This window comes from Podarcis bocagei (genome assembly GCF_964188305.1).
Source record: "Podarcis bocagei genome assembly, chromosome: 4".
In the NCBI taxonomy this organism is placed as follows: domain Eukaryota; kingdom Metazoa; phylum Chordata; class Lepidosauria; order Squamata; family Lacertidae; genus Podarcis; species Podarcis bocagei.
This window is the reverse complement of record NC_138128.1, coordinates 102,289,502-102,305,250: the sequence shown is the minus strand read 5'-3', so window position 1 is coordinate 102,305,250 and position 15,749 is coordinate 102,289,502. Positions and strand designations below refer to the sequence as shown.

At 46.8% G+C, this 15,749-nt stretch overlaps 1 protein-coding gene across 6 annotated transcripts in view; it reads left to right on the top strand.

The window, feature by feature from the left end:
* The window catches only part of LOC308585396 (potassium voltage-gated channel subfamily KQT member 1-like), a 395,874-nt gene that overhangs the window by 261,105 nt on the left and 119,020 nt on the right, over positions 1 to 15,749 (top strand). The window lies entirely within an intron of this gene.

Sequence of the window (15,749 nt, the reverse complement as noted above, 5' to 3'; positions counted from 1 at the left end):
ATGTCTCCGTAGCTCGTCGTGCACCTCTTGCAATTCTGCTGCGAAATGGTCGGCCCCGTGCAGCACCCCCTCCCCCGTCGTTACGAGCCCTGGGAAGGTTCTGGGATGCCGTCCATTGTTAGCGAAGAACGGCGTCACCCCCGTCGACGCGTGCTTCGTGTTGTTGTAGGCAAACTCAGCCATCGGCAGGTAATCCACCCAAGCTGCGGGTCGCTGATTGGCGTAACATCTCAGGTACTGCTGCATGATCGCGTTGACCCTCTCTGCTTGGCCGTTGGTCTGTGGATGTCTCGCCGACGACAGGTTGAGTTTGACGTTCAGGATCCCTAGGAGCTTCCGCCAGAAACTAGAAACAAACTGGCGCCCCCTGTCGGACAGAATGGACCGTGGCAACCCATGCACCTTGAACACGTGGTCGATGAATAGTTTGGCAGTCTGTTCCGCTGTCGCCACGTTCGCGCAAGGAATGAAATGCGCCATCTTGGTGAACAGGTCCACCACCACAAGCACCGCCGTCTTGCCCCGCGAACTGGGCAGATCAGTGACAAAGTCCAGCGCCACCCTCTCCCACGGTTGCAGTGGCGTCTCCAACGGCTCCAGCAGTCCCGCTGGCTTCTGGTGCACTGGCTTGGACCTTTGGCAAGTGTCACATCTGGCGACGTAATCCGTGACCTCCCCTCGCATCTGGGGCCACCAAAAGTCTCTGGTCACTAATTCCGTCGTCTTTTCCTTGCCGAAGTGGCCAGCGCTGGGTGCGTCGTGCAACTGCTGCAGAACCTTTGCGCGGAGATCGTCTCCCGGAACGTAGAGAGCACCTTTACGGGTCAGCAGGCTGTCGCGTATCTGGAACTCGTCGTCCTTCGCTGTGCCTTTCCGCACCTCTTCCATCTTGGACTGTGCGAACGGATCCGTCTGCAGCGCGCGACGCACCGCCTCCAGGTCCACGGCGGCTGAAGCGCACGCCCACGCCTGCGGTGCAAAAATGTGCTTGGCTGCCACCGGTGCCGCTTCCTCGAGATACTGCGGTTTCCTGGAGAGCGCATCTGCTATGACATTGTTGTCGCCTGAGATGTACTCTATCCTGAAATCGAAGTCCGCAAAGAACTCCGCCCAGCGTATGTGCCTCTGGCTCTGTAGCTTCACCGTGCGCCAGTACTCTAGGTTCTTGTGGTCCGTGCAGACCTGCACGGTGTGCTTGGCCCCGATGAGGAAGTGCCTCCACGCCTTGAAAGCTGCGTGGATGGCCAACAACTCCCTGTCCCAGATGGTGTAATTCTGTTCCGACTTGCTGAGCTTCCGGGAGTAGAAAGCGCAGGGCCTCCAGTTCCCCTGCGGGTCTTCCTGTAAGAGGACGGCCCCCACCGCTCTGTCAGATGCGTCAGTCTCAACCCTCATGGGCCTGCCGGGATTCACGTGTAGCAGCTGTTCTTCGGACGCCAAGAGACTCTTAAGTCTCCTGAAGGACTGCTCCGCCTGGTCCGTCCAGGTGAACTTCTTCTTCTTGGAGCTGAGAGTGTCCGTGATAGCTGCCGTCTCCCTGGCGAAACCCCTGATGAACTTGCGGTAAAAGTTGGCGAAGCCGGTGAACCTCTGGACCTCTTTCCGATTTCGCGGGCTTTTCCAGTCCAACACTGCCCGGACCTTGGCGCTGTCCATGGCAAGTCCCCTGTCGGACAGCCTATAGCCCAGAAAATCCACCTCCGTCACGTCGAATTGGCACTTCTCCAGCTTGGCGTAGAGCCTGTGCTCCCGTAGCCTCTGCAGGACCTCCTTCACGTCACTCTCATGAGCCTCCGGCGATTCCGAGAAGATCAGAATGTCGTCGAGGAAACATACGCACTTCTTGTAGAGGAGTCCCGCTAGCACGTGGTGCATAAAAGCTTGGAAATAGTGGGAGCCATTTTGGAGACCAAACAGCATAACTCTGTATTCGTAGGTGCCCAACGGCGTGAACATGGCCGTCTTCCACTCATCACCCTCTCGCACGCGTATGAGATTGTAAGCTCCGCGGAGATCCAACTTGGTGAAGATCTTCCCTTTCCACACCGTCGCGAGCAGGTCGTCAATCTTGGGCATGGGAAAGGCCGCGGGCTTTGTCTTCGAGTTTATGAATCTGAAGTCTACAATCAGCCTTTTTTGGGGCGTGTCCTTCTTCACAAAAAACACAGGACTGCCCCCTACAGCCTTTGATTCTCGGATGAATCCCCGCTGCAGGTTGTGATCTATGAACTCCCTGAGCTCCTGCAGCTCCTCCTCGGACATGGAATACAGCTTCACAGGCGGCGGCGTTGTCCCTGGCAAGAGGTCAATAGCGCAATCGTAGGGCCGGTGAGGTGGCAACTGGTCTGCCTCCTTTTCACAGAAAACCTCCAAAAACCCCTTGTACTTGAGGGGTACTGCTGCGCCCTCCTCCTCCTGACCGGTCTGGATGCAATGCTGCGCGCAATAGGACGAGCCGAAGGTGAGCTGCCGCTGGTACCACGCCATGGTCGGGCTGTGCCTATCCAGCCAACTCATGCCTAACACTATAGGCGTGTCTGACAGGCGGGTGACGTTGAAACTGATGACTTCTCGGTGATTGCCAATCTGCATCACCATGGGTGGCGTCTGTTGTACCACCTGCCCACCCAGCAGCTTCCTGCCATCCACTGTGATGACGTTCAATGGCAGCGTGGCTGGCAGAAGCTCTATGCGATGCTGCTTGACGAACTGCACCCCCACGAAGTCTGCGTTGCTCCCACTGTCAATTGTAATGGGGACTTCCAGGGTGCGTCCATTAGGTAGCTGGAGAGTTGCAGTGAGCTGCACCACTGGCTTGGGTGGCAGGGGGTCTGTAGGCTGCAAAAGCGCTGGGGACTGCCCTACTGACTCGCCTGGCTGTGCCCCAGCATTGCTGCTTCCAGCCAGGCATTGCCGTTTCCCTGAAATTGCTCTTCATGTTGTGCTGCTGCAGTTACTGTTGCTAAGGCTGCAGTGTGCTTCTGGAGCCTCTGGGGACACTCTTTGGCCATGTGCGTCGCACTGTCACAGATGTAACACTTCCTGTTCCCTCTAGGAGGCTTCGCCTTGACTGCTCCGGACGCTGGGGCTCCGGCAGCTGACTGAGCCTTTGCACCACCCAGTTCCATTGGCTCCTCCCCTGCCTGCAACTGAGGGCAGGGACGCGGACGCCCTAGATCTCTGGGAAGGAAAGGAGGCACTCTAGACGGTGCGCGAAGCTGGCTACCCTCCTCATTGCGCCAAGGGCGTTCTTCGTGGCATACTCCAATGGCGAGCGCCCGCTGCACCACTTCTGCTAGGGTTTGAGGTCTGTCCCCCCTTGCCAGTTCATCTTTTACAGGGCCAGAGAGCCCCTCCCAAAACAAGTCTCTTACTGCCAGGGAGTCCTTCTGCCATCTCAGTACATTCAGCAAGGCGAAAAAGCGAGCATGGTACTGACGTACTGAAGCCTTGCCTTGCCTTAAACCATGCATCTGTTGGCGTGCTACATCCACATCCACGCTAGACTGGAAGCAAGCGTCCATGCATTTGATAAATTCATCAGAGTCCCTTCGAGCAGGGCAATCCTCGCGCCACAGATTGCGCAGCCAAGCCCTCGCTTCCCCATGCAAGTGGGACACAATGAAACCCACCTTCTCTTCCTCATCTTTAAAGTCGTCGCGAAGCAAATGCAACGCATATTCTACGTCTGCTCAAAAACTGGGGTACTGCTGCAGGTTCCCATCGAAGTGGGCTACCAAGTTGCCCCCTCTTCTGCCCAGTGCTACTCCAGCAGCTTTGGCCCCCGGGAACCCCACTTGGCATGCATGATCCCACCTGGCTTGCAGATCTTGGCACCGCTTTTCCGCCTCTTCCCCCTTCTTCTGGGAGACCACTACCTCAGTGGTAAGCTGGGAGATTGCGTTGCGTAGCTCAGCTATCTGCTGCTCCATACTCATGGCTGCCAAACTTCGTGAGCTTTGCAAAAAAAAAATTTGCGTACTTTTAGGGAGGGGACTTACTGTCAGGGGCTGCCTCAGGTCTCAGCTTATAAAAGACCAACGCCAAGCTCTTCTTATATACAAGGATGTTTATTGCAGTTCATTATTGGTTCCACTACCGAGGCGTGCAGCCCCGCGTCTTTTAGCCTAGACGTTTGAAGTCCCCTCTGAGTCGGTCCCGCCTCTACACCAGCTTAAGAGGCTTGTGCTAGACCACCTCTTCCTGTCCTTTCTTTTCCGCAGGGTCTTCCTGCCCCCCTGGGTTCCTTCCCTCCTGCTTTCCCCTGACGCGGATCCCTCAGATGCCTGCTCCCCCCTCCTTCGTGCTTTGGGGCCAGGCTCCTCCTCCGGGCTCTCTGCATTTCCGCGCGCCTCCACATTTGAACTTGGCATGCGTTCGCTACCCCTGACCTTCCTTTTGACAGCTACACTACTCCCTGTACTACTCTCCGCCCCTTCCGGCAGGACGTCCTGCCCCGATCTGCTTCCCCTGTCTCCTCCTGCTCTGCTCCGTGTGTCACACTGGGAACTCCACCCTTCTCACTCCGTTCCTCCTGGGAAGCCGACCCCGATCTCCCACTCCCACTCGGGGTTTCCCTGCTGCTTCCCTGCTCCTGGCAAGTCCCCCCTGTGACCCCCCCCTTGGCTTGACCAGGGGCGCCCCCTTCTGGGAATCCTCCGATTCACTTGAGAGACTCATGGAAGACCTCAAGTCATTGTCATCCTCTTCCTCACTGTCCTGGGTTTCTTCCCCATCGCTCTCCGTCTCCCCCCTCACCTGTGCCTCTGTCCCTGAACCCCTGACAACGTCCAACAAATATCCGGGTAATTGAAGTCCCCCATTACTACTATCTCCCTTCCTTTTGCATGCTTGGCCATCTGTTCCAGGAAGGCATCATCTATGTCCTCCGTTTGGCTTGGGGATCTATAGTAAACTCCCACAATGAGGTCTCTGTTATTCTTCTCTCCCTTAATTTTGACCCAAATGCTCTCACTTTGGCTTTGAGGTTCTAAATCTTGGATCTCTTCACAGGTATACACATCCCTGACATATAACGCCACTCCTCCTCCTTTCTTGTCTGGTCTGTTTCTCTGAAATAGATTGTATCCCCCCATTATTACATTCCAATCGTGGGACTTATCCCACCAGGTTTCAGTGATGCCTATTATGTCATATTTAGTTTGCTGTACCAAGAGCTCAAGCTCATCTTGTTTATTTCCCATGCTTTGCGCATTAGTGTACAGACATTGAAGTCCATTAATCATTCCCCCGTGTCTCTTATTTAAGGATTTTTTCCTCCCACCACTAGGTCCGCGTGCTGTTTGCTCCATTTGGTCTATGACATTTGGATGATCATCTTCATTAATTGATAGACTCCTACCTTCAGGAGCACTATCTCCCTCCCCCACATTAGTCAGTTTAAAGCCCTCCTGATGAGGTTTCTGAGATTTTTGGCAAAAACATTTCTCCCAACCGTTGTGAGGTGCAGCCCATCACTTGCCAGAAGTCCATCTTCAAGAAACTGCAGTCCGTGATCTAAGAACCCAAACCGTTCCTGTTTACACCATTTGCGAAGCCAGCTGTTCACTTCCACTATTTTCCCCTCTCTCCCTGGGCCACGTCGTTCAACTGGGAGGACAGACGAGATGACAATTTGTGCATTTAGTTGCTTCAATTTCCTGCCGAGAGCCTCGTAGTCTCTTTGGATCTTCTGGAGGCTATTGCTTGCAATGTCATTGGTTCCCACATGAACCAAGAGGAAGGGGTATTTGTCAGTGGGTTTTATTCAATGCCACTGATGCCCCAAGCTACGAATCCGCTCCTTCAGAGGAAGTGTAACCCCATCAAGAGCAAGCAACCTCCCAGTCATCCAGTCTAGGGAACCACCCACTAACAGTACCTTCGTCTTATCTGAATTGAGCTTCACTTTGTTGGCTCTCATCCAGTCCATTATCAAGATAAGACAATGGCCCAGCACTTCCACTGTCTCACCTGCAGATGTAAAGGAGAAGTAGAACTTTAAAGGTAGAAGTGGTTGTACTGTACAACTTTTAGAAGACATCTGAAGACATGGGTGAAACTAGGCTTTATTTCACCCAGGTCAAAGTCCTTGTTTGGCACACACACACACACATGTGCATTTGTGTACACATACACACACAGGTTGGGAGCATCAGCGGTGCCCCTCTGGAGGCTTCAGCCAGGACAAAAACCCTGGCTAGTTCCCCCATAGCTATGGCTCTGCTGAAGGCAGCCCTATATCAGGAAGTTTTTAATGTTTGATGTTTTATTATGTTTTTATATCTGTTGGAAGCTGCCCAGAGTGGCTGGGGCAACCCGGTCAGATGGGCAGGGCACTACTACTACTACTACTACTACTACTACAGGGTACTGCACAATAACCTTTGTGCTTCTGCAGAGCGCTTTTGCCAAGAGGTGAGGATGCTTCTCCAGGAAAAACTCAATCAGCCTCAAGTTTAGGAGGGCAGGAATATTATTCCAGCTCAGAGCCATCTTTCCCATAGGGCTTAGTGGTGTGTCGCGCGAGGGCACCAGCCTCTCAGGGGCATCCCAGCAAGTGGAGGAGCTGTGCGGCTTTGCTGGCGGCCTCCCCTTTCCTTGCACACACGCCAGCTGCGCCCCACCAACCATAAGGCTGGCAGGCATGCGGCTTCCCTCCCAGGCCTCCTTGGGTGGAGAGTGATCCCCGCAGAGGCTTAAGATGGAAGCTGCGCCCTGCCAATCATATGGCTGGCAGGCACGCAGCTTCCCTCCCAGGCCTCTGCACCCTGCATCTGCTCTTCCAGCTCAGCCCTGACTATCAAAGTTAAAAACAGTCCTCACAATGTGCCCTGCACAGCTCCCAAATTACAGAAACCTCCCCCACAGGAATTATTCACACAGATACCCTTTATCCAAAATCACAGTGATCAACCAACCGCCCCAAACCCAAAAGGTTCCTGTTGTACTTTTGTGCTAGGGAGTTTCTCTTCATTTCAGATAATCGTGTTCTTCAGGCAGGTTTAGCAGGTGCTTTCTTCCATTCATCCCTTGCTCACCTTGCCTATATTGTTGTCCCCTACCTTTATCTGTCTACATTTAGGATATTAGCTTCTCAGACCAGGAACCAGTCTTTTGCTGGTGTTAACGCTTGAACGTGGCATGTACACCAATATTAATATTATTATTTATTAATAATTATTGTAACTATTGTTACATGGAAGGACACATGAGACTGTGGGAAATCATAGAAGTGAGTCCTCATACCTTTACACCAGACCTTCCAAGTGTCCCCATTTTCCAGGGACGTCCCTGATTTAGAGAAGCTGTCCTGGTTTCTGATTTGATTTCAGAGTGTTCCACTTTTCCTTAGGATGTCCCTATTTTCATTGGAGAAATGTAGGAGGGTATGGAGTTATGCGACCCCCGAGCCGTCTGAAGGCAATCCTATATAGGGAAGTTGTTTAATGTTTTATTATGTTTTTGTATATGTTGGAAGCTGCCCAGAGTGGCTGGGGCAACCCACTAAGATGTGTGGGGTATAAAGAGTAAAATTATCATTATGGAATGGGACATCCCTATTTTCATCGGAGAAATGTTGGAGGGTATATTACACATATGTTGAAGCAAATAGGTTGCATTGCTTGCCTGTATTTGTTGGCAGGCATGTGGCCTTTTTACCTTGCAAGAAAAGGCAGGCAGAATTTCAGCTGAATCCTATTGAAAAGCACGTATTTCTTTCTCTTTACCTTTCTTTCCCCCTTTTCCCTCTCTTGAGAAATCCCCGAGGTCAACATTGTAATAAACAGCAGGAAGGGTCCAATTTTCTGCACCTGTGGCCTTGTTTGTCTTCACTTTTCTATAGGTGAATGAGCACTGAGAACACAGAAAGGAAGTGATTTCAATAGCTCAGCTTTAAAAACTCAGCAGGCTGATCAGCAAGTGCTCAGGTGAAATAGTGTTAAACTTTGGTTCTTAGCAGAGTATTAATAGGAATGGAAAGCAGTTACCAAGTATGCAGATAGGAAATGGCATTGTTCAAATATTCCTCTGAGCCAGTGTGTATTGTCAATGTAATTGGCCTGTTTGATGTGAACTGTATTTAGGTTGTTTCGCTTGATTAAAAACTTTGCACCTGAAAACACTGAATACACCAAATTTATAGTACACAGTTATATTATTTTGAATCTTAGTAAAGGTAAAGGGACCCCTGACCATTAGGTCCAATTGTAGACGACTCTGGGGTTGCGGCACTCATCTCGCTTTATTGGCTGAGGGAACCAGCGCACAGCTTCCAGGTCATGTGGCCAGCATGACTAAGCCGCTTCTGGTGAAACAGAGCAGCGCACGGAAACACAGTTTACCTTCCCGCCGGAGCGGTACCTGTTTATCTACTTGCACTTTGACATGCTTTCGAACTGCTAGGTTGGCAGGAGCTGGGACCGAGCAACGGGAGCTCACCCCATCGTGGGGATTCGAACCGCCGACCTTCTGATCAGCAAGTCCTAGGCTCTGTGGTTTAACCCACAGCGCCAGCTGCGTCCCTCATTTTGAATCTTAAGAGATGCCAAATGATAATTCAGCAAGAATTGCTGAATGTATCTACTTCTCATTTCCACTTAAGATACAGTGGTTATTTGTGCTTTTCAATACTGCAGTAAAGCAAATTACACACTCAAAGTTTCTTGTATATCAATAGGCTTCTGAACATTTGGTACAGAAAGAGGGAGGGGTGATGACATTGTGATGCCACACACCCTAATCCAGTTCATGTAATGAGGGAAGAGGTAAACAGACTGTTTTTAAATAAAATAACCTAGTACCAAATATAATCACAAACTGGTTAGAAGAAGTATATGCTGCTATCGCTTAATGGGAATTTCTGCACACTGTGCATGGATCTATCCTTGCCGTTGAATTAAAATGTGAAACCGCCATTAAGGTAGGAATTCCTAAAGTACATTGGAGCAGCTAGAGTTATAGATTATGCTGACTCCGTCCCTCTTCTTCTAAAGAGGCAACGTCAAACCGTTAGTGTTATATGATGCCTTAAAGGCTAATGAATGAGCATGAGCAGGAAGAATCAGATAGCATATTCTTCTGTATTTTTATATATTATATGTATCGGTCACCTTCTTTTGCCACAGGCAAACTCAAAGCAATTTACAAGAAAAAAGAACACATACATTCCTTAAAACCAAGGGGTGGGGTGGGGAATACGTTAAAACACCCCACCCAGTATAAAAGGCCCTTGGTAAAGCTTACCATAATGAAGGACAAAAGTGGTAAGGACCTAACAGAAGCAGAAGACATCAAGAAGAGGTGATACACAGAGGAATTATACCAGAAAGATACACCCCAGGTAGTGTGGTTGCTGACCTTGAGCCAGACATCCTGGAGAGTGAAGTCAAATGGGCCTTAGAAAGCACTGCTAATAACAAGGCCAGTGGAAGTTATGATATTTCAGCTGAACTATTTAAAAATTTTAAAGATGATGCTGTTAAGGTGCTACACTCAATATGCCAGCAAGTTTGGTAAACTCAGCAGTGGCCAGAAGATTGGAGAAGATCAGTCTACATCCCAATCCCAAAGAAGGGCAGTGCCAAAGAATACAATAATCTTTATTGTCATTGTCCCATACAGAACAACAAAATTGAAAACCAACAAGCCTGCTATCCCAACTATCCTAGCCTTGTTAACCCTCTAAAAACTCTGATACCTCATAATTAAATGCAATATACTCACACAGAGACTACCTTACACTGCGTTTAAAACCAAAATCGCATTTGGATAAAAACTGTTTCTCAGGCGGCTTGTCCTAGTCTTTATAACCCTTCTTCCAGAAGGCAGAAGCTGAAAGAGATAATTTCCGGGGTCATTCCCGCACTATCTGCAGCTTTCTTATGACATCTGATAGTATAGATTTGATCTAAGGTGAGAAGAGTGCACCCAGTTATTTTCTCCACAGTCTTTACAACCCTGGACAGCATTGTTTTTTCCCTGACCGTGAGCTCCCAAACCACACACAGAGACCATAAGTTAATACACTCTCAACAGTACAATGGTAAAATACCATCAACAGGTCCTTTGAGAGATTATTTTTCCAGAGGATTCTCAGAAAATATAACCTCTGCTGTGCTCTCTTCATCAGGTCTTTGCTGTTTTCTCCCCAGGTTAGGTCATCTCTCAACTCCATTCCCAGAAATCGAAACACCGAGACCTGTTCCACGCACTTCCCCTCAATAAGTGGCTGAATATTCAATTTACATTTCCTAAAGTCCACAATGATCTCTTTTGTTTTCTTTAAGTTAAGGAGTAAGTTGTTTTTCCTGCACCACTCCCCCAACTGCTCAACTTCCTTCCTATAAGCCACCTCCCCCTCTCCAGGCGTGATTAAACCAACCACCGTTGTATCATCTGCAAACTTAATGAACTTATTACTGGGGTATTTGGGGGCACAGTCAGCTGTATAGAGTGTATATAAAGTGGGCGTCCCCGTATTCATGATGAGATCCACAGAGACGTGTGAACCCAACCTGACCCATTGGGAATGGTTTGATAGAAAATCTAATACCCACCTGCACAAACACGGTGAAAGTCCCAGGTCTAATAATTTGGGCACCAATCTATGCCCAATCTACAAACAACAATCTTTCATAGTTCCCTTGCTTCTCCAGATGAGTCAGGACAGCGTGTAAAGCCATTGCCACAGCATCCTCCGTGGATCTCTTTGCCTTGTACGCAAACTGGTGAGGGTCAAGTCCCACTGGCAGACAAGATATGATGTGGTTCCTCACCAGTTTTTCAAAGCATTTCATTATAATGGGTGTCAAAGCCACAGGGCGAAAATAATTCAGACTGACTATCTTTGATTTTTTTTTAAATGATATTTATTGAGAATTTAAAATTACAGAGAAGAAAGAATGAAGAAACAAGAGAAAAAGAGAAAGAAAGAAGCAGATAGACAAAAATAGCAATTGAACAATACAAACCAATAAAAACCAAAGTAAAAAAACACACAAACAAAACACACAATACATCAAAAGCAAAAAGCAAAAATAAACAAAAAAATTAAAAACAGATCCAATATTCCCAAATCCTTAACTTTCATTAACTTATTTCATCGACCTCCTCACACCTCCCTTTTTTGTATTCTAGTTATTAATTATCTCAGCAAATCCTTTCCATCTTTCACAATATTCTGTCTTTAATAACCTTAATCTATTTTAACCTTATCTTACCATAAAAAGCCCTAAAGCTTAAAGCTTAAATCTTATTTATACCTAATTCTTTTAACCATAACATATTCTTACATAATTCTTTTCCATCTTTCTCAATTTTTGTTCTATAATTTATCTTAACACAATTTGACTTTAAATTTTACATTTTCTATCCTTTTGTTATCTTAATTTACTTTTTAACCTTATCTTACCATAGAAACCCTAAAACTTAAAAACATATTTATACATAGCTCCTTATAGCATTTCCACTAAAGCCGAGTAGTTTCATTCCAATGAATGAATGAATAGTTTATTACGGTCATAGACCAGAAGAAAAGAAAAAAACATAAAAGGCAGCAATAGTTTACAAGGGAATGATGGTGTCAATTAAAAGTTGTAAAATTATACATAAAAACAATACACATATACACACACATATACATACTCATATATGCACTACAGTATATGTATGGGCTTAAAAAAGGGGGGGCTTATCCAGGGGTCAGATCTTTTACTTTTTTACAGCTAATGCCCTCCGCTTGATCGCGGCCGCAGAAAACTTGGCCACTTTCAGTGTTACTTCTGGGTTTTTATCTCCTAGTAGGATTTTCAGCCGCTGAGATTCAGATCGACCTGGAAATTTCTGAACGATAGGGGAGATAAACAGTAACCTGATGTCCCCGTAAAGGTCGCAGTGTAACAGCACATGTGAAGCCGTTTCCACCTCCTTCAGACCACATGGGCAAACTCGTTCAGCATAGGGTGTGCCCTCGTATCTGCCCTTTAGTAAGGCAGATGGCAATACATCAAATCTGGTAAGGGTAAACGCCCGCCTATATTTTGCGATTTGTAGGTCCAGCAAATATGGGGTTAGATTAAACCCTTTTCCATAATCTTGGATAGCTGGATATTTATCTATCTTGCTCATATGGTCCTGAAGCTCTACATCTCCTATTCGCTGGCTCACCATCATTTTAGCCTTTTCAAAGCCTGAGGCTATGAGTTCTTGTGAGGAAAGCCCCAGGCCCCTCAATTTTTCATAAAGCGACAATCTCCATTTAGACTGGAACGGGTCTAATAGAGTCAAAGGAGCCACTCCCACTGGGAAAAATATGAGTTTTAGCCAGAAGTGAATCTTCAAGATCCATATCCTGGCATTAATAGGGAGTTGGCCAACCTCCAGCCTAATGGCAGTGTTAGAGACACAGGTAGGTAACCCTAGTAGGGAACGATAAAATTTAGTTTGTACAGATTCCAGGGACTTGAGTTTTTGACAATTAAATATCTGGGTGCCATACGTCAATTGTGGAAGTATTTTTGCAACAAAGACCTGGGAGGCAGCAGGGACATATTGACCTCCTTTTCTGTAAAAGAATCTTATAATAGCTCTGGAAGATCTTTGCGCATTTACAATGGAATTCTTGATCTGATGGCACCAGGATCCCTTCTCATCAAAAATTATTCCAAGATATCTAAAAGATGTTACTTGCTCAATAGGTTGGTTATTAATTTTCCATTTATGTCGGAGTTTTCTCTTGGAGAACACCATAATTTTTGATTTAGTGTAATTTACTATTAGGTGTTCAGCTTCGCAATACTCTGTAAGAGCTCGTAAAAGTTTTCTTAGACCCACACAAGAGAAGGAAATAAGTGCCGCATCATCCGCGTACAAAAGGACCGGGATTGGTGTATTATTTAGATTTGGGGAATGAGTGCTTGCTTCCTCCATCTTTCCGACTAAGAAGTTTATATAGAAGTTAAAAAGAATAGGAGCAAGAACACAGCCTTGCTTGACACCATGGGAGCTTTGGATTTCCTTTGATAGGTTCCCATAACGGTCGCATCTAACACGGATCCGAGTGTTTTCATGTAGTCTACGGATAAGAAGCAAAAGACGTCTATCGATGTTTGTGACATTTAGTTTTTCCCAAAGTCTGTGCCGGGGTATCGAGTCGAAGGCTGATTTAAAATCTATAAAGGCTACATAGAGAGAGCCTCCTTTCTTTGAGGTGTATTTCTCCACTAGATGTTGCAATACCAATCCTTGGTCTAGAGTTGATCTATGTGCCCTGAAACCAGCCTGGGCTTCCTTTAGGATGTGCTCCTGTTCCAGCCAGTCCGCAAGCTTTTCACGTAAGTGAGTTGCATAAAGTTTGCTGATGATGCTTAAGAGACTGATTGGTCTGTAATTGGCTGGATCAAGTTTGCAGCCTTTCTTGAATATGGGAACGATGATTGCCAATCCCCAGTCCTCTGGTATTATTGCTGTTTGATCTATGCTGGTGAAAAGGGTGGCAAGGACTGGGGCCCACCAGTCAATATTGGCTTTGAGAAGTTCAGGAGAGATGTTATCTGCTCCCGGGGCTTTTCTGTGTTTGAGTGCCTGAATAAGCCTCCTAATCTCCGCGACCGACACCGGAGGCCACTCATCACCTGCCGCACACTGTATTAGTGGCTGAGTCAAAGGCAGAGCTGAATATGAAGATTGGAAAAATGCCTCCCAAGTCCCTGCAGGTATAGTGTACTCCACTTCTGAGGAAGTAGGTCGCACTCCATTTGCTACCAGTCTCCAGAAGGTGGCCGAATCTCTCTCTCTGGATGCATCTATTAGGCATTTCCATTCTCTTTTCTGTGCCAGGAGTTTTTTGTTTTTGATCAAAATTTTATAATTCCGTTTATCTTCAAACCAGCCCGTGGGGAGTTGGGGTAAATTGGCAGATCTATAATTCTTGTATTTTTTCAGTAAATTTAGCTTCATATCCTGACATTCTTGATCGAACCAGGGTTTGGAGTTTTTATATACTGGGGATTGCCTACTTGGCCTGTTCCTTTTTTCCTTCAGGGGATCTTGAAGGAGTAAAATTAACTCCTGAAATAAATTTATCTTTAATTCATGGCTTGAGGAAGTTATAAGGTTTTCTCTCTTAATGAGGAATTCCTTTGAGCATAGCCTACTTGAAATTTCCTTATGCAGTTCATCTGTCCATCTAATGCGCGAATATCTGAGCTCCAAAGCTGTAGGGCTCGAATGCTCGATTTTTTCAGCGCAGGATAAATCCTTTCCCGCAGCTACGAGTGCACTTAATGGCAGATGATCACTGTCTAAGCTCTCCTCCACTTTACATTCCAGAACTTTGTTATGAAGATCATACGACACGATTATATAATCAATTGTGGAGGCACCATTGTTAGATATAAATGTGAATTCTCCGACCTTCTCCCCCTCTGTACGGCCATTTAATATAACCAGGTCCAACTTATTGACCAAGTGTAGTAGGCATAAGCCGGCATAATTGCAGCCTTTATCCTTTGAGATTCTAGCCGGTATTGGGTGGGTTTCCTCTATAATGGGGACTGTTTCGTGGAAATGGGCACACAAAGCCTCATCAGATTGTCCAGTTCTGGCATTTAGATCGCCTGCCACCACTACAGAGGCATCAGGGAATTGATTTAGTAGTTTGTCAAGATACTGTTCTAACTGAACCCAAGTATTTCTTATCAATCTTTTCTCTCTTTGTGGGGGTAGGTATACATTAATCAGCAGCCAGCTGTGGGTTCTCCACTGTACTTGCACAGCTGTGGCCAGATGGTCTAGTGGGTCTAGTTTTTTAAATGTGGCCCTTAGCCTTGTTGAGATTAAAGTAACTAACCCACCTTTAACTCGCCCCCCTCTAGTACTTAAAAGACCTGGGAGGGAGAACGCAGAAAAACCATTTAACTCCACTTCACTTGTGCTCCAGGTCTCCTGAAGAAACACAATGTCATGTCTCTGGATATATTTAGCAAAGGATTGGTCAGAGACCCTCTTTTGCCAACCTGCAATATTCCAAGTTAGCAAGGCAAGGTTGCACGTTGTCTTGCCAAAAATTGATCTTAGTCAATTTGCCTTTGAAGGATTTTTTGGGCCTATCTTTTTATCTGTTGGTTGGATTTCATTCATTTTGGCAATGTCCATAGATGTATTATCGCCCAGGTACTCAATGGAATCAGTTGAAGGGTGCAGCGTGCTAACGTTAGTGATCAGTACTCCTTTTTTTGGCGAATCTACCTTGAGGTGTTCTATTTGACTGATACCAAGTTCATCCTCATCCAGGTATCTCATGCTGGTCCAAGAGCGCGTTGTGGTTGTCATAGGGATGGTTTCCTTCTTAGATGGTAGGTTGTTACTATCCCTTACGCACTGTGTTAGATCTGTTGTTTTCAGGTTTATCTCTGCAGCTGCAGAGGTAATATAAGGGTAGTCTTTCGTGGTTGCCATAGGGATGGTTTCCTTCTTAGATGGTAGATTGTTGCTGTCCCTTACGCACTGTGTTAGATCTGTTGTTAACAGGTTTATCTCCGCAATTGTAGAGGTATTATAAAAGTAATCTTTCATGAGGTCTGTCTTGGCTTTTACAGAGAGGTTCTCTTTCTTCAATTGGTCCGTTGCCGGTTCTTTCTCTCTTACTTTTTCCTGAGCATTCATCTCTGTTAACTTATTTCTAAGGGTCTCCAATCTTCTCAAGATCTCAGATTGGGCAAAGAAAGGCAACAATCCAAACTGGTTTA